At 34.7% G+C, this 19,518-nt stretch overlaps 1 non-coding gene across 1 annotated transcript; it reads left to right on the top strand.

Moving 5' to 3' along the window:
- Positions 1-4,806: 4,806 nt before the first annotated feature.
- On the top strand, positions 4,807-4,913 carry LOC133037542 (small nucleolar RNA R71). Its single transcript, XR_009687630.1, has one exon. It is a non-coding gene; the product is annotated as a small nucleolar RNA R71 (small nucleolar RNA).
- The last annotated feature ends 14,605 nt before the right edge of the window (positions 4,914-19,518 follow it).

Raw genomic sequence — 19,518 nt, 5'->3', positions numbered from 1 at the left:
ATTTGTTTTAGTTTAGTTTGTTTTAGTTTTTTTTTTTTTTTCAGTAACAAAACAGAATGAACATCAAGAAAAATAACAGTAAACTTAAAAAGAGAGTTCAACTAAATCAAAAGAAAACTTGGGTTGCCTCCCAATTAGCGCTAACTTTATCGTCGCTCAGCTAGACGTTGATCGAGATCTTCAAAGTGGCGCCAGAATCATGGCGGACTTGGTTTGATCAAATTGACCCCCCAAGTAGAGCTTTAATCGTTGTCCATTCACTTTGAAAGTATTAGGACTTTCACCTTTTAGTTCCACTGCTCCGTAGGGAAACACTTTGATCACCGTAAATGGCCCTGACCACCTTGATTTTAATTTACCAGGAAACAACTTTAGCCTTGAGTTAAAGAGTAGAACTTGTTGACCAGGTTGAAACTCTTTTCTGACTAGATTTCTGTCATGCCATCTCTTAGTTCTTTCCTTGTAAATCTTGGCGTTCTCATATGCTTCATTTCGAAATTCTTCCAACTCATCCAACTGTAGTAGTCTTTTCTGCCCAGCAGCTTTTAAGTCCATGTTTAGAGTTCTCATTGCCCAATAAGCTTTGTGTTCTAACTCCACCGGTAAATGACACGCCTTTCCAAACACCAACCGATATGGTGACATCCCGATTGGCGTCTTGAACGCTGTTCTATAAGCCCACAATGCGTCATCCAACTTTCTTGACCAATCTTTCCTTGATCTCTGCACCGTTTTTTCCAGAATCATCTTTATTTCCCGGTTAGAAATCTCAGCTTGGCCATTACTTTGCGGATGATAAGGTAGAGCTGTTCTATGACGAACACCATATCTCGAAAGGAGTGCTTCGAATTGTTTGTTGCAAAAGTGACTCCCTTCATCGCTTATGATTGCTCGGGGAGTTCCAAACCGAGTGAATATGTTCTTTTGAAGGAACCGAAGGACTGTTTTACCATCATTAGCTGGTGTGGCTGCAGCTTCCACCCATTTTGATACGTAATCCACAGCTAATAGGATGTATAGATTGCTAAACGATGAAGGAAAAGGACCCATAAAATCTATCCCCCATACATCAAACAATTCTACTTCCAAGATTCCTGTCAAAGGCATTTCGTTTCTCCTTGAGATGTTTCCTGTACGCTGACAACGATCACATGCCTTCACAAAAGTACTAGCGTCCTTGAAAAGTGTTGGCCAAAAGAATCCACTTTGCAACACCTTGGCAGCTGTTCTAGTTCCACTGAAGTGTCCCCCACATGGTAAAGCATGACAGTGATTAAGAATAGAATACATCTCCTCTTCAGGCACACACCTTCTTATTATCTGATCTGCACAGTGCTTGTAGAGGATTGGCTCTTCCCAATAGTAATGTTTCACCTCAGAAAAGAACTTCTTTAGTTGTTGTCGAGATAGCTCAGGAGGAGTGATATTGGCAGCCAAGAAGTTAACATAATCAGCATACCATGGTACCATCAGACTTTCCCTCACACTAAAGAGTTGTTCATCGGGAAATTGTTCATTTATTTGTACCTCTTTTGCATTCTGACTTTCTTCCAGCTCTAGTCTTGACAAGTGATCTGCTACCAAGTTCTCAGTACCCTTCTTGTCTTTTATGTCTAGATCAAATTCTTGCAAAAGAAGAACCCATCGAATCAGTCGTGGTTTGGCATCCTTCTTAGTCATCAAGTATTTGATTGCTGAATGATCTGTATACACTATCACCTTATTACCAATTAAGTAGGGTTGAAATTTGTCACATGCAAATACTATGGCCAGCATCTCTTTTTCTGTAGTAGCGTAGTTTAGTTGGGCATCATTCAAGGTTTTGCTTGCATAATAAATGGTTCTGAATACCTTGTCAACCCGTTGTCCCAAGACTGCTCCAATAGCATAATCACTTGCATCGCACATGATTTCAAAAGGTAATTCCCAGTTTGGTGTAGTCACAATCGGTGCTGAGATTAACTTCTCCTTGAGAATTTGGAATGCTTCAAGACAATCTTTCCCAAATTCAAAAGGTACTCCACTAGCAAGAAGATTGGATAGTGGTTTGGCCACTTTGGAGAAATCTTTGATAAATCTTCTATAAAACCCGGCATGACCCAAAAAGCTTCGGACTCCCTTCACTGAAATTGGAGGAGGCAAGTTCTCAATTGTAGATACTTTGGCTCTATCAACCTCAATACCTTCTTTTGAGATTTTATGTCCCAATACTATTCCTTCTGTAACCATGAAATGACACTTTTCCCAGTTCAGCACCAAATTAGAGTCTTCACATCTTGCTAAAACCAACTCCAAGTTACTCAGACATTGGTCAAACGATGAGCCAAACACTGAAAAATCATCCATGAACACCTCGATGCACTTTTCTATTAAATCTGAAAATATAGCCATCATACACCTCTGAAATGTTGCTGGAGCATTACATAGCCCAAATGGCATTCGTCGAAAAGCAAAAGTACCATATGGACATGTGAATGTTGTTTTCTCTTGATCCTCTGGTGCTATAGCTATTTGGTGATACCCTGAGTATCCATCAAGGAAACAATAGTACTCTTGTCCTGCCAACTTGTCTAACATCTGATCAATGAATGGGAGTGGAAAGTGATCTTTTCTTGTGGCCTTGTTGAGTTTTCGGTAGTCAATGCAAATTCTCCATCCCGTGACAGTTCTAGTTGGGATGAGTTCATTCTTCTCATTCTTCACCACCGTCATCCCTCCTTTCTTTGGAACAACTTGGACTGGGCTCACCCATTTACTGTCTGAAATAGGATACGCTACCCCTGCATCTAACCACTTCAAGACTTCTTTTCTGACAACCTCCTTCATTGGTGGATTTAATCTACGCTGTGCATCAATGGTTGGTTTCACTCCTTCCTCCATTAAGATTCTATGCATTACAGTTGAAGGGCTGATCCCTTTAATATCTGCTAAAGTCCATCCAATGGCTTTTGAATGCTTCCTTAGAACCCGTAATAGCTTATCTGTCTCTACAGAAGATAGGGAAGAAGCCACAATAACAGGAAGTGTCTTATTTTCACCCAAATATTCATACCTGAGATGCTCTGGTAGGACTTTTAACTCTAGTTGAGGAGGCTTTTCAGTAGATGGGGTAGGCTTTGTTGGTATGACTCCTAACTCTTCATAATACTTTCTATTCAGCGGTCCATAAGAATCGAGCCACATAGCATATTCATAAGCTTCCTTACCATCTTGTTCTACCACCTCTTCTTGTACCAAAGTCAGATTAAGAGGATCTTCAGCATGTGTCTTTGTCTCCACCAACTGATCCACCACATCAATTGCAAAACAGTTGTCACTAGCTGTAGGATAGGTCATTGCTTTGAGTACATTAAATACAACTTCATCTCCTTGTACCCTTAGCTTTAACTCTCCTTTCTGAACATCAATTAGTGTTTTCCCGTTGCCAAGAAAGGTCTCCCGAATGATAGGAACATTACCGTCTTCTTCCATATCCGTAACAATGAAATCAGCTGGGAAGATGAACTTGTCCACCTTTACTAACACATCCTCAATGACTCCTCTAGGGTGAGCTAGCGATCGATCTGCCAATTGAAGAGTTACAGTAGTTGGCTTTGCTTCACCTAGCTGCAATCTTTTGAACACTGACAAGGGCATTAAGTTAATACTGGCTCCCAAATCACATAGTGCATTTATCCCTTCAATTTTACCAATAGTACAAGGAATAGTGAAACTCCCTGGATCTCTGAGTTTTGGAGGGAGTTTCTTCTGTAGAATAGCGCTACACTCTTCAGTTAGAGCCACTGTCTCATAGTCTTCCATCTTCCTCTTCTTTGACAAAATTTCCTTCATAAACTTCACATAACTTGGCATCTGCTCTAGAGCTTCAGCAAAAGGAATGTTAATGTGAAGTCTTTTGAAGACTTCTAGAAACTTGGTGAACTGCTTGTCTAAGCTGACTTTCTCAGCCTCTGAGGATAGGGTATCTTTACATGATGATCAATACTAATCGGTGGAGACCGTTGTGGTGGTGCCGGCTATCGCAGCCTTCTCCGCCGTCGGTGTTGGTGTTGGCACTGGTTGAGCATTTATTTCTACATCTACCTCAACTGGTTGTGGTAACTCAGGCCCATTATACTTCTTACCGCTCCTCAGGGTAATTGCCTTGCAGTTTTCTTTAGGATTAACTTCAGTGGTGCTAGGCAAATTTCCTTGAGGGCGGGTTGCTACCTGAGTTGCTAGCTGGCCCATCCGAAATCTGGCAGTCTTTAATTGAAGATCTAGTTTCAGTCATGAATTGGAGCAGTAAATCTGTCTGCAAACTAGAACTTCCACCAGAGGATTGTTGCTGATTAAACTGTTGGTTCTGATTTCTTTGTTGATAGAACCCACTATTTCTTCGGTTGTTATTCTGGTTGAACCCATAATTGTTGTTGTTGTTGTTCTGTGAAAAATTCCCAATGGCCTTAGCTTCATCCATTGGCAAATCATCCACATCTGCTTGGCACTCCGAAAAGTGATGACTTCCTCCACATAACTCACAAACAATTTGGGCTTGCTTAGCTTGCCCTGCAATGATTTTAGTCAATGCCTCAACTCCGAGCCGTTAACTTTGTGATGGCATCGACTTCTAACACACCGCCTACTTTCTTGGATTGACTCCTTTCAGTTGGCCACTGCTGGTTGTTTAGAGCCATCTCCTCCAATAGATCATATGCCTCATTAGCACTCTTTCTCATAAAAGCTCCACCAGCTGCTGCATCTATTAGAGTTCTAGTATTACCAACCAACCCGTTGTAGAAGTTGTGAACCAGCATCCACTTCTCTATACCATGATGGGGACACCTCCTGATCAGATCTTTAAACCTCTCCCAAGCCTCATGGAGAGATTCATTATCTTGTTGGCAGAAATTATTAATTTCTCCTCTTAGCTTTGCAGACTTCGCTGGAGGAAAGAACTTTGACAAGAATTTTGTTGCCAGATCATTCCATGTAGCAATAGAATTCGGTGGCAAAGAATTCAACCAACTCTTGGCTCGTTCTCTGAGAGAGAATGGAAACAACCTCAATCTAATGGCATCGTCGCTAACTCCATTAACTTTAAAAGTTTCACAAAGTTCCATGAAGTTAGAGAGATGCAAATTAGGATCTTCAGAAGGGAGACCACCAAACTGAACTGAAGACTGCACCATTTGAAGGATGGCAGGTTTGATCTCGAAGTTGTTTGCATCCACTGCCGGTGGCCTAATACATGACTGCACTCCCGTCAGAGTAGGGAGAATGTAATCTCTCAAGCTTCGGCCATTAGCTTGATCTTCCACAGCGCCCCCATTATTACCATTATTACGCCCATTGTTCCCAACATTATTGTTCACATTGGCAGCCATGATTTCTGATGTTTCAGCAGTTGCTGAAACTCTTTCTTGCCTCTTGTTCTTTCGATTCTTCCTGCAAGTTTTCTCAATTTCGGTGGATCAATCGTAATATGACTGATTGTCCTTGACGGCGCATGCACTTAGGATTCCTGAGATAAATAAAGAAAATATTGCAAGAAAAAGGTTAGAAAAATCAGCAAGAGAAAATATACCAAAGTAGAAGTTAGTATAATTTTATGTAATATTAATCTTTAAACAATTCCCCGGCAACGGCGCCAAAAACTTGTTGCGATATTTTTGCACACGCAAGTGTACGTATCGTTTAAAGTAGTAGACTCACTAGGAGTGAGGTCGATCCCACAGGGAGTGTAGTTAAGTACGTTAAAATTAAACTTTTACTTCTATTTGGTTAAATAAAAAATAAAGAAAGAATTAAGAATAAGGAACTAGTAAGAAACAATTATACAAGAAAATTTAAAGTTAATAAAAACTAGGGTGTCGATTTCAATTGTTTCTATTGAATATGGTCTAATATGATTATTTCCCTAATATTAATTCCAATGCAATAGCAGGTTTACTAAGGTAATTTATAGTCTTCTCAGATATATAAACCTCAATTACATGCAAACTTTCTACTCTCGTGATAAATTTAACATGCAACAGGCATTAAACACAGAAACCCTATAAGCTATCTAAACCATATAGGTACTCTCGTCCTATATCGAAATTCAGTTCTATTCTACTATAGCATATTTGACACTCACTTCTCAGATCTCGCATCAAAATCATAGACAGTTAATTGGTGATCAGGCAATTAAAAGTAATTAAGCACAAATAAAATAGAATACATAGAAATTAGGGGGAAAATTAATCATGTTAAAACCATAAACAATGTTAAACAATATCCATCTAACCCTAATTAAAGTGTTTAGCTACACATGTTCATGAGAGCACAATCACACATATTAACTTTAAGAAAAGAGATAAAAATAGAGAAGAGAAGAATGCTGAAAACCCTCTGAAGAATGCCTCCAATATTGCAGTTGATCTCTCCACTTTCCATCTGTATTCTCTCTGTTTTTCTCTCTAAAATTGCTTCATGAAATCAACTCTATTCTTCCATTTATATAGGGATTGAAGGCCTAAAAATATGGAAAAAAACGCAATATTTAAATTCCCATTCGATTTAAATTTTTGGGAAACCTCAAACGAGATATTTTTTTTCTGCTGCGTTGACTGATAGTATTTTAGCCATAACTCTCTCAATATTGCTCGGAATTGGACGATTCAAGATGTTCTGGAAAGATAAAAGAGAGATCTAGAACTTTCATGTTTTGACTTTTTCCAAAATCTGAACAGAACATCGTCGAATTAAGGCTTGAAGTTTCGGCTTCCACAATTTTCTCTATTTTAAATATCATGATATTTTTTATCTTTTTCCCATCTTTTTCTCTGATATTTTTCTAATCTTCTTCTATTTTAAATCTGTAAAAATAAAAGATAACAAGCGTAAAAATGCTCCAAACACGATTAAAACTTAATTAAAAATATACTAAACTTAATCTAAAATTAATACTAAAAATAACCTAACAGGGCTGGAAGCTATGATGACAGAAAATCTACTTCGGGTTACTGTATTTTCTCTGGGGGTAATCTGGTAAGTTGGTGTTCAAAGAAACAAACAGTTGTGGCAAGGTCAAGTACAGAATCTGAGTACCGTGCTCTTGCCTTGGCCACTTCTGAAATTATATGGATCCAGTCCCTACTATATGAATTACAGCTTACTGTTTCCAATTGTCCAATTCTATGGTGTGATAACTTAGGAGCAGGGTCCTTAGCTTCCAACCCTGTCTTCCATGCTCGCACTAAATATATCGAAGTCGACATTCATTTTGTTCGTGACAAAGTCCTCGCTCAAGAGCTTGATGTTCGTTATGTTGACTCTCCAAATCAACTCGCTGATCTCTTCACCAAGCCTCTGGCAGCATCTCCATTTTTATTTTTCAGAGACAAATTAATACTTGGTCTTCACCAGTGTCATTTGAGGGGGGTATTGGAGATATATGTAGTAGTTAGTCGGTTATTACTGTATATAACTAACTGTCTTTACAGTTAGCAAGTTAGTTATTTTTCTGTTATTGTCTTGCTGGTTTAGCTGTCTTGTAACTAACTCCTTTGTACAATTCCACCTCTATAAATAAAGAGATCAAAGGCCAATCAATTGATTGAGCTTCACAGTATTCATTCCATCCATTCTCTCTTTTCTTTCTCCATTTCATCACTTCTCTCTCAGCTCAAGAACACTGGTTTACAGAGTTCCTTCACATAAATATCTACCTATGTATAAAACCTATACGGTACAACTATTTTAAATTATTTAATGAATTTATACTTATACTGTTTAAACCCATAAATATATTAATATATATATCTCATACAAATATTTTTTAATTATGGATGACATCAACTGATTCAAGAAAAAAAAATCACTCCAACTGCCCAAGTATGGTTCCCGACGATAAGATTAGAGTTGAAGGGATTTATAGTATTGTCGTTGCTCCAGTTAGCTCCTTTATTAAGCCACATACTTTGGTTCTCTAACCTTAGTATCTTATATTAATCTCTCTATTCTTCATCTATATATATAATATGCTTTTCTTAGACATGTAGTATACATTATTGAGCTTCACTTATTTTAAGTAAATAGTATAAATTTCAACCCTTGATCAATTCTTTAATTTGTGAAGTCTTTGCTTTCTATTTTGATCGAGAATGAATGTCTAAGCTTTGGTGTTGGATGAGAATAATTGTAAAAAAAAATAAATTTTTTATTTTGTTTTGATAGACATAATCAAACCCTTAATACATATGTATTTTTTTTCCTATTTGTTACAACTTAAGTGTAAAAATCATAAGTTTAGGTTTTATCTAGAATTTTAGTTAAAAATTGTAAACATATACATATATATATATTGAGAATTCATCTCTTAAAACAATCTCACTTATATTTGCCAAAGGTTCATCTGTTCCTTTAAATTCATTCGATTATTTATTCTTATAGGTAATATTTATCAAGTGATATATTTATATTACCACATGTTCATCTTTTTTTTTTAATTCATTAGGATTGTTTATTCATATAGGTAATAGTTAACAATTGATATATTATTTAAATATTATATGAGTGTGATGAGTGCACATTTGTACACTTATTCTTAGTCAATTATTAGATAGATTAGTATTTATTTTTGTATAGATTTGATGTGTTTTCTCTAAGTGTGTAGGTTTGTGCTAAAAAGATATTTTGGGATGGATTGAGATCTTTGAGCCCATTTTTGACAATGATTTCATCATTCTCTCGAAGAGCTTATGAAGCCTAAAATGATAGAGCTCATTCCCAGCTTTTCAAAACATGTTAAATCATCTCATTTGGAGTCTGGACGCAAAAGTTATGCATGATTTACTGAGCAAGGTCGAAGCAGAAAAATTTGGTGTTGTGCGCTATAGCGCAGGGGGTCTATGCTATAGCGCCTGGCTAGAAAAAAAATATTTTTTTACGAGAAAAAGATAATTTCAGCATGACTTCGGGATTTTTTCTCTTAGGCGCTATAGCGCAGGATATAGGCGTTATAGCGCAGCACTTATCATTTTTTTGAAAAAAATCCTAATTTTAAGAGGATTGATCTATCTTTGTTGGCCTATATAAAGAAGCATGTAAATCATATTGAAGAACGACTGGAGAGATAGAAGCAAGCAACTTTGAGATTAGAAAACACATTGAAGAGCAAGAGAGAAGAGACTTCAAGCAATCATCATTAACTTTCATCATTAAGAGTTCTTTTCTTCTTCTTCGTCTTTATTCTTTGTTTAGTTATTTAATTATGAACATAATTATTGTGGTTATTATGTTTGTAATTATGAACTAAACACCCATTTCAGAGTGTTGATGGAACTATTTTAGATTATGAATTTAAGTTTTTAGATTATTTCCATATTTGTTCTTATTATTAATTTGTTTATGCAATTTTGTGCTAATTATCATCTTCTTAATGTTAGGGTTTATAAAACACTTAAGAAATATATAAATCATAGATCTAAACATATTCCTAAAAGTGCTTTAATATAGAAAACCCTAAATCATAAATCTATAAAGCCTTTGCTAAATTAAAGAAGAAGAAGATGATAAAAGATGAGCGGAAGCACTAACCTGAAGCCATTGTTGGAGATTGCAGAGAAGGTTTTGATCTTCCAAGAATACACTATTTTCTAAAGTATTTTCTATGACGGGGAAGGAGAGAATACAGAAACCCTAGTGTTTCTTGGGGACCACTACCTATTTATAGACTCATCTTAGAATGAGTTTTGGGTATTTATAATTTGGCCCCTTAACAAATTATAAATTAACTTATGGTATCTACACATTAATTCCATGACAATTTAATACCCTTTTGATACCCATAACATAATTGGTCACTTAATTTTGTATCACACTTTATAATAGCATATACATTATACATATGTGCCCACATAGGATTTTTAATCCAACAATCTCCCACTTGGGCAACATATGTTACCTGATAAATGTATAACCTTATGAGCTCAAAATTTGCTGTTACGTCAAGGTATTCACAACAATCTCGTCCATCAATTATACCCATATAGGATCAAAGCGATTTTTGTCATATCAATCATGACTAAACCCATCAATGGTCACATATACAAATATAGCCAAATGACATAGATCAATCATGGATGTGTAGCATGGAAATTACATGCAATGTGAACCGAACATGCCTATTTCCAACTGGTCCTCCTTAAACCAAAGTGAGGTCAAACTTAAACATAACAAAACAGAGTGAATAAACTGAAAACTTTATTTCTGATCAGAAAATAACCAAATACATAAATGTCTTAAACAAACATAAAGCAAAGAGAATACAAACTCCCACTAAATCATGATATCCTCAAGTAATACTACACCCATATGAGCAGTGTGCTCATGAAAGACCTTGGGTGGTAATCCTTTTGTGAGCAGATCCGCTATCATGGAGTTTGTCCCAATATGCTCTATGGAAATCTGTCCACTCTGCACTCTTTCTTTCACAACTAGGAACTTTATGTCAATATGCTTTGACTTGGATGAGCTCCTATTGTTATTGGAATACAGCACTGCTGATTTATTGTCACAAAATATCTTAAGTGGTCTTTCAACATTCTCCAAAATACGCAGCCTAGTGACAAAGTTTCTCAGCCATATTCCCTGATTTGATGCCTCATAACACGCTACGAATTCAGCTGCCATAGTGGAAGAAGCTACAAGTGTCTGTTTGACACTTTTCCAGGATATAGCTCCTCCAGCTAACAAGAAAATGTAGCCTGATGTAGACCTTCTGCTATCTTGGCATCCAGCGAAATCAGAATCAGAATACCCTACGACCTCCAAATGATCTGATTTCCTGTATGTGAGCATGTAATCTTTTGTTCTCTGAAGATACCTCATACCCTCTTGGCTGCTATCCAATGGTCCATACCAGGGTTGCTTAAATATCTGCCTAACATCCCAACAATGTACGCAATATCTGGACGCGTACATACCTGAAGATACATTAGACTCCCTACAACTGATGCATAGGGAATCTTTTTCATTTCCTGAATTTCAAGGCTGCTTTTAGGGCATTGTCTAAGACTGAATTTGTCTCCTTTAGCAACAGGGGTATCACTTGGTCTACAATCTTGCATGCCGAACCTTTTGAGTACTTTATCGATATAGCACTTTTGTGATAATCCAAGAATACCCCGAGAACGATCTCGACGTATTTGAATTCCTAATACAAAAGAGGCGTCACCAAGATCTTTCATCTCAAATTGCTTAGATAAAAATCTCTTGGTTTCGTGCAATAAGCCTATATCATTAGTAGCAAGCAATATGTCATCGACATATAGAACCAGAAATATGTATTTACTCCCACTGAACTTGTGATATACACAACCATCAATAATATTCATCTCAAAACCAAATGAGATAATTACTTGATGAAACTTATGATACCACTGACGAGAAGCTTGCTTGAGTCCATAGATGGATTTCTTTAATTTGCAAACCATATTCTTTGGATCACCAACCACAAAGTTTTCTGGTTGCTCCATATAAATTGTCTCATCAATGTCGCCATTGAGAAACGCTTTTTTAACATCCATCTGATGTAACTCAAGGTCAAAATGAGCAACAAGTGCCAATATTATCCTAAAAGAGTCTTTCGATGAAACCGGAGAGAAAGTCTCTGTATAATCAATGCCTTGTTTCTGAGTATAGCCTTTTGCTACAAGACGTGCCTTAAATCTCACCACATTACCATATTCATCATTCTTGGTTTTAAGTATCCACTTACAACCAATTGGTTTTACACCTTCTGGTAATGGGACAACTTCCCAAACTTTATTGTCTTGCATAGACTTATTCTCTTCATCCATGGCATCAATCCACTTTTGATAGTTAGAACTTTTCATGGCCTGATGTAAGTTGATTGGATCATCTTCCATCATTCCAATTTCATCCTCATGTTCTTGAAGAAATACAAAATAGTCATCTAAAATAGCATTCCTTCTCTCTTTTGTGGACCTCCTTAATGGCTCTTGTTCTTGAGGGTGTTGAATTTTTTCTTCTGGAACAATAGCCTCATTTTGATTTGGGAGTTGTTCAACATTGTCTTGTTGAGGTTTCGGATTCATTTCTTGATCAATGACAGGTGTGGAAGCCTGAACATTGTCTAAAATAATAGTAGGAACTGAGTTTGAATTCAATTCCTCCTCAAAAACAATGTCTCTAACCTTATTTCTCCCCCCAAATTCAACATCCTCAAAAAATGTTGCAGTTCCCGTCTCAAAAATATTTCTGACAGTGGGATCATAAAACTTATAGCCCCTAGATTGCTCAGAATAACCAATAAAGTAGCTGCTAACTGTTTTGGAGTCCAATTTATTTTCATGTGGCCTATAAGGCCTTGCCTCAACTGGACATCCCCAAATGTGGAAATGCTTTAGACTAGGCTTTCGACCTGTCCAAAGCTCATAAGGTGTTTTTGCAACTGCTTTACTTGGTACTCTATTCAGAATGTAAGCTGCTGTCTTTAATGCTTCTCCCCAGAGGGACTCAGGTAAGGTAGAATGAGCGATCATGCTCCTTACCATATCCTTAAGAGTCCTATTTCGTCTCTCAGTAACACCATTCATGCTAGGTGATCCTGGCATGGTGTACTGTGGGACAATACCACATTCCTCTAGGAATTTAGCAAATGGTCCTGGACGCTGTTCACCTGCGCCATCATATCTACCGTAGTACTCACCACCACGATCAGATTTGATGTTCTTAATCCTTTTGTTGAGTTGATTCTCAACTTCAGCTTTGTAAGCTTTGAACACGTCCACAGACTGAGATTTTTCATGAATGAGATGTAGGTACCCATAACGTGAGTAATCATCTATGAATGATATAAAATATTGTTGACCATTCCAAGATGCCGTAGGGAATGGCCCACAAATATTTGTGTGAATCAATTCTAAGACTTCTGAAGCGATATTGGCACCTAACTCTTAGTTTTGGTCTGTTTTCCCTTGATACAATCTACACAGACATTGAAATCTGTGAAGTTAAGAGACTCTAAAATGTCATCAGACACAAGACGCTCAATTCTACCTCTTGAGATATGACCTAAGAGTTTATGCCATAATGACGCTGAATTTTCTTTATTTAATTTGCGTTTAGTACCTCGTGATTCCACATGCAAGGTTTCATTATAGGATGCAATTGTTTCTAACAAATAAAGATTGTCATAAGTATTCAAATAACCAGTTCCAATAATATTTGAATTTAAAGACAAAGTAAACTGATTGTTTTCAAATGAACAAGAATATCCAAATTTGTCCAACAAAGAAACAGAAACTAAATTCCGTCTAAAAGACGGCACAACAAAAGTGTCTTTCAAATCCAAATAAAAACCAGTTCCTAATAACAATCTAAAATGCCCAATTGCTTCCACTTCCACCGATTGACCATCGCCCATAAAGATGTATCTTTCACCATCACTTGGCTTTCGGTAGCTCAGGCAACCCTGCATAGAAACACTTATGTGAGTAGTAGCCCCAGAATCTATCCGCCAAGTGTTTCTAGGTGCTGAAACTAAATTAACCTCAGAACAGACCAAACCAAGATTAATACCTTTCTTTACACGCCATGCGTGATACTTGGCACAATCTTTCTGTTGGGTTTTATGCCCTAAATAAAACTCATTTCAATATAATCAGATTTACTTATTAATATAGATCAGAAATAACATTTAATGTTGCATGGTTCACATGATTTATTTCATGATTATATGTACATAATGTATGAATTCGTCTGAAACCCTTTTCACATACTTGATCCTGTTTATTGTGCTGTCAACACATTGGAAAGTAAACATGACTATGTGAATAAAGTTTCCTAGATTTATCAGACACAGGGTTTTACTGATATGATAATCTACAACAAGAGTTTACTTGCATTTGGAGAAATGCTATGTTCTTTCCAGAGCATTGGTTAAAGTAAAGCTCAGGTTGGATGTATGGAGTATGCATCGGAAGGGACCGATATTGAACTTTGACTTAGATTTATTAAACTTACCGTAATATCTATTCAAGTCAATATCGCCTAGTTGATCCTAGATCAAATATCTCAATCCTGTTATGATTAGGCTCGATCTCGAGAGGCCATTCGTGTTCTTTGATTTGTTAGTTAAGCCTACTTTTGGGTCAGGGTGATACGTACATTTTGGGAACACGGTAGTGCAATTGAGTGGGAGCGCTAACTTAAACATGGAATCTATAGCTTCTATCTGGCGAATAGTAAGTAAAGGATGATCTCCTTCGAGCTTGACCAAACGAAAATAAATGGTGGAGATCTCATTTCACATAAGCTGAAATATCATTTATACGGGGTTAAGTGTTTTAAGGATTAAATACATTGTAGGGTGTAACGGTAATCTAATCCCTTTACAGTGTAGATCATTCATATAGAGGATCATTGATCAAATTAGGATTATAACAATGGATAACTAATGATGTGTCTATATGGTGGAACATATAGAACATTCTATATACTGAGAGTGCAATTCTAAGTTCTATGCGTGGATTCAACGAAGAATTAATAAGTTAGTGAATTTTAGTAATAAATTCTTGATCTACTTATTGGAAGCTCGGTTATATAGACCCATCGTCCCCGCACTAGTTGAGATAATATTCCTTGTAAGACTCATATAATTGGTTTTGATTAATCAATTATAATTCTCAAATTAGACTATGTCTATTTGTGAATTTTTCACTAAGTAAGGGCGAAATTGTAAAGAAAGAGTTTATAGGGGCATATTTGTTAATTATGATACTTTGTATGGTTCAATTAATAAATATGATAAATGACAATATTATTTAATAATTATTTATAGTTATTAAATAATTAGAATTGGCATTTAAATGGTTGAATTAGAAAATTGGCGTTTTTGAGAAAATCAGATGCAGAAAAGGTAAAACTGCAAAATCCAAGTAAGGCCCATTACTGTACATGGCCGGCCACTTGGTTTGAATTTTTAAACTAATATTTTCATTATTTTAATGCCAAATAATTCAAACCTAACCCTAGTGGAATGCTATAAATAGATAGTGAAGACTTCAGGAAATTTACACTAAAATTTCTAGACTTTTCTTCTGACTTCTGATTCAGAAAAAACTGAGCCTTCTCTCTCCCTATCTGGCCGACCACTCTTCTCCTCTTTCTTCTTCATTGAATTTCGAAATTCTTAGTGTGAGAGTAGTGCCCACACACAGTAAGTGATACCTCAATCATAGTGAGGAAGATCGTGAAGAAAGACTTTCAGCAAGAAGGAGTTTCAGCACTAAAGAATCAGAGAAAGAGATCCAGGTTCAGATATTGATAATGCTCTGCTACAGAAAGGAATCAAGGGCTAGATATCTGAACGGAAGGAGTCATATTATTCCGCTGCACCCAATGTAAGGTTTAATAAACTTTATATGTGTTTATTTCATCGTTTTAGAAAGTTCATATTTAGGGTGTTAATCAACATACTTGTGAGTAGATCTAAGATCCTAGTAAAATAATTTCCAACACTTTCTTCACATGTCCAGGTTGGTTACAAAAGAAACAACCCTTAGAATCATGTTGTTGTTTCTTTTGAACTGGACCCTTAGCAGCTTCATTCTCAAATTTCCTTTTCTTGCCCTTATCCTTAGGGGTAGTGGCCAAATGAGCACTTTCGGTTTTGTCCTTTTTCAACCTTTCTTCCTCTTGCACACAATGAGAAATAAGCTCGTTGAGAGTCCATTTCTCCTTTTGACAGTTGTAACTAATTTTAAATTGGTTAAACTGTGGAGGAAGCGTTAACAAAACCATGAGTACAAGTACATCATCTGAAAGCTCAATCTTAAGTGTCCTTAATCTTGAGACAATATGATGCATTTCCATAATGTACTCCCTTACATTTCCTTGACCCTTATACTTCATGTTCATTAAAGAACCAAGAAGTGTTGTCATTTCAACCTTATCGTTTTTAGCAAAACGTTCCTCAATTTGTTCAAGGAAATTCTTAGCCATAGTAACCCCTTCGGATTCGGTGCCCCAAAAGGCTTCTGGAATGCTGTGTTTCATAATCATTAGACTCATGCGATTTGAACGATCCCACCTCTCAAATTCCCTTTTATCATCATGGGAACTTTCCTTAGTGAGAGGTGCAGGTTGTTCATTCCTTAGTGCATGGTCCAAATCCATACATCCCAGAACTATAAGTAGGTTCCTTTTCCAATCCTTGAAATTGGTCCCATTAAGCATAGGAATAGAATTAATATTAGCAGATATTGAGGCAGCAGAAGATGAACTAGCTGAATATAGAACAAATAAAACAAGCTCACATTAATATGCATAATAAAACAATAAATTCAAAAAATTGGTTAATCCCATCTCAAGATACCAAACACACATTAATATCAAGTCTTTGGATAGTAATATTAACTGTAAGCGGTACTCTTGGTGTAGCAATCAAATATTGACAATAAAACTGTGTCAAACAATAGGTCAATCTTTGGACTAACGTATTGCTCACACAAAATACCTTATAATTGTCACACATTTATTGCCACAGGTATGTTTGAAATCTAGCAAAATATTCACTTACCTTTGGGCTAGTCAATATAAGCATCAATTACAAACACACAACCATCCTAATATTTAAATAAATTAATCTACACAAAAGAGTTCACTTTGACGACATATTGTTTCAATTAATTTACTCAAAATATTAGTCATAAACAAACACCAAAATTTGAATTTAATTATTTATACTAAAATATATATTTACCAAACTATACTGTAACATAATATATTACATGCATAAGCGAAACAAGAATACGAATCAATTCAATTTATATATATTATATTAGATGAATCAATTCCTAACCATTAATAAATAAAAAGAAAGAAACATTGAATACATATTTCTCTGCTAAAAAAAATTGAAACTATATATATATAGCCAAACATATATATACACGTACATATATGGTACAGTATATAAAACAAAATTGCATTACATTTATTAATGGCGCAAGAATGTAATCGATTTTGAGCCCAACTATTAATATATCAATAACAGTAAATTCATAAATTCATAAATTATATACAAATAGCACATCATAAATGTATTAATCCAAAGAAAAATAGGGTGGCGAGTCTCATTGAAGCCACAATCATATTACAATTCAATATTGAATTTCCGAACTCCCAAATTACGCATCACCATTGAATATATATATATATATATAATATAATATACTAAGTAGATCAAAACCCTAATTTTAAAATCTCCAAATTTCATAAACAAAAAATATCAGATTTTCAATTAATTTAATAAAGGTGGCTCTGATACCACTTGTTAGGGTTTATAAAACACTCAAGAAATATATAAATCACAGATCTAAACATATTCTTTAATATAGAAAACCCTAAATCATAAATTATAAAGCCTTTGCTAAATTAAAGAAGAAGATGATAAAAGATGAGCGGAAGCACTAACCTGAAGCCATTGTTGGAGATTGCAGAAAAGGTTTTGATCTTCCAAGAATGCACTATTTTCTAAAGTATTTTCTCTAACGGGAAAGGAGAGAATACAGAAACCCTAGTATTTCTTGGAGACCACTACCTATTTATAGACTCATCTTAGAATGAGTTTTGGGTATTTATAATTTAACCCCTCAACAAATTATAAATTAACTTATGGTATCTACACATTAATTCCATGACAATTTAATACCCTTTTGATACCCATAACATAATTGGTCACTTAATTTTGTATCCCACTTTATAATAGCATATACATTATACATATGTGCCCACATAGGATTTTTAATCCAACACTTAATGCTTGATCAACATTAATTAGCATAGAGATTTTAAGTTTTATACTTGAGAGATGTAATCTAAAATTGGACTTAGAATTACATGATATAGGAAAATTGTGAGATTGAGAGATTCTACTAATTCTATGAGTTTCATTTAAAGAGAATCATATTGCTTTATGTGTGCTTATTTGATTAACATTGAATAGAGATATCGTGTTAGTTAATTTGAGTTAAATCTATCATCGCTCGAGAGAGGTTAATAGGTTACATTAGGATTCTTGAAACTACAAATTATAGGATAAATTTAGATAATCAGTAAACTTAGATTCATAGTTTAAAATGGGGAAATCAATGCTCTAGATTTTTTACTTTCTGATTAAAAATCGTTGTTTGTCTATTTATTTTTCTATTTATCTTATTATTTGTTTCTTAATTATAATTTACTTTGTGTTATCTAATTAAAGTATAAAATTAAAAAGTATAATAATTAGTAAAATTTAATAATCAATCCTTGTGGGTTCGACAACCTTTTTAGTATTAAAACTTTGTTATAACAAATCTCACTACAAGAAATGTCACTTTTACCAGCACAGTTCACTACTGCGCTGGTAAAAGTAACTTTTACCAGTGCATTTTCGCAAACTGCGCTGGCAAAGAGGTCAAAAATTTTCCAGCGTAAATTTGCAGTGGCTAAAATCTAACTCTACCAGTGCATTTACGCGCTGGGAAAACTTTTCATTTTATGCTGGCAAAAGTTCTAATACCAACATTGATTTGTCAATCCCCTTTTGCCAACACATCACAAGTAAATTCTATTTTACAGCGCAATACCAACTTTTACCAGCATATTTTTGTGTTGGCAAAAGTGACATTTCTTGTAGTGACTGTACGCTTGTAATAAAAATTGTGTATCAGAGTACTATTTATTGAATTATTGGTGTTTGAAATGATGTGTATCAATAAAATTTGACTAAAATTTTTTCCAGTGATATTTTTTTCTACCATTTTAATAAACAAATGGCCATTTTTATGGTTTATTAAAACAGAAAGTCAAATTAAAATTTAGCTAAAATAGAGGAGATTTTTTTGTATTATCACAAAATAAAAAAAATTAACACTTTTTATTTTATAAATTTTATAGTTAGTGTTTCATTCTTAAATCATTCCAATATTATGTTCATAATATTACCGTGCCTAATTATTATTTGAAAATTATTAAAAATTTGTGCAAATTATTATTCTTTTTATTTATTATTTTTCTTATGCTTTATTACATTTTAATAATTTATAATCATTAGTTAATTATGTTTAAAGCTTTTACTATAATTTTTTAATTTTAAATATGAATTTCAATTTATATTTTCTTATTATTATTCTATTTTTTCTCATTTATTATCATTAACTAAGTTTAATATATTTTTTTTTATTATTTTTAATTAATTTTAAATTTGAATTCCCATTAGGTTAGCTATTTTATCATTTTTTATTCTACTTTTCTAATTTATTGTTATAAATTAAGTTTATTTTTAATTTTAAATTATTATTAATCTAGTTTTTTTTTAAAAAAAAAAAAAAAGTTGATATATAAGAGTAAAAGGAGAGACAAAACTAAGAACGTTATTATATTATAGCAAAGATAAAAATAAGTATGATATTATATTGTAGCAAATAAGAAAAGTGGAGTTCTATTTACACCCCATAAAATGATAAGTACACCTGATTATTA

The sequence above is a fragment of the Cannabis sativa genome, chromosome 4, assembly GCF_029168945.1.
Source record: "Cannabis sativa cultivar Pink pepper isolate KNU-18-1 chromosome 4, ASM2916894v1, whole genome shotgun sequence".
Classification (NCBI taxonomy): domain Eukaryota; kingdom Viridiplantae; phylum Streptophyta; class Magnoliopsida; order Rosales; family Cannabaceae; genus Cannabis; species Cannabis sativa.
The sequence above is the reverse complement of the archived record's forward strand: the minus strand, read 5'-3'. Positions and strand labels throughout refer to the sequence as shown.